The sequence below is a fragment of the Sinocyclocheilus anshuiensis genome, unplaced genomic scaffold, assembly GCF_001515605.1.
Source record: "Sinocyclocheilus anshuiensis isolate Anshui unplaced genomic scaffold, SAMN03320099.WGS_v1.1 scaffold976, whole genome shotgun sequence".
NCBI lineage: Eukaryota > Metazoa > Chordata > Actinopteri > Cypriniformes > Cyprinidae > Sinocyclocheilus > Sinocyclocheilus anshuiensis.
This window is the reverse complement of record NW_015552538.1, coordinates 510,169-510,757: the sequence shown is the minus strand read 5'-3', so window position 1 is coordinate 510,757 and position 589 is coordinate 510,169. Positions and strand designations below refer to the sequence as shown.

General features: G+C 50.9%; 1 long non-coding RNA gene across 1 annotated transcript in view; it reads left to right on the top strand.

Moving 5' to 3' along the window:
- Positions 1-589, top strand: part of LOC107663907 (uncharacterized) — an 18,652-nt gene that overhangs the window by 726 nt on the left and 17,337 nt on the right. The gene's annotated exons all lie outside the window — the stretch shown is intronic.

The window sequence follows — 589 nt, the reverse complement described above, 5'->3', positions numbered from 1 at the left end:
AACGTTCCCTTTCAAGGGAACTTCGAACTGCGTCCTCTAGGGGTCGCTATGGAGAAAGCCTCATCGTGACCCGTGTCTGAAGCATACATAAACACCAACAACACGTTGGCCGGCGACAGCCCATGACATTACTACCGGTGCGATTATAGTATAAATAGGCACCGGGAGAACATGTCTGAGTTTAAAAAGGGGTTTTCCCTCTCGCGCTCGTCGGCTGTGGAGGAGAGTAAGCTGCTGGAGGATGATGTTATTTCTTTAATATCGTTTGATCCGGGGGCCGGTGCTCTGCTGGGTTCGGCCCGGTAAGAGCAGGAGATGTCTGTGGACGGCGAAGAAGCTGAGGCTGAGCCTTCCCAATCCTCCTGCTCTGCGTATGGTGAGTTTTGAGCGTTATCTTTCTTACGCATTCATCGATTCTAGCATACAAGTTATGCCAACATCGAGGCGATGCACGGAAACGACTATGAGAGGATGCTCCTGGAAAAAAAGATGACTGGCTAGCTATCTTTCTATGGGTGAGACGTCCTCTCTTAAAACTCCCTCCTTGCCATCTCGCTTAGATGGCAGGGCATACGCAGCAGCAGGTCAG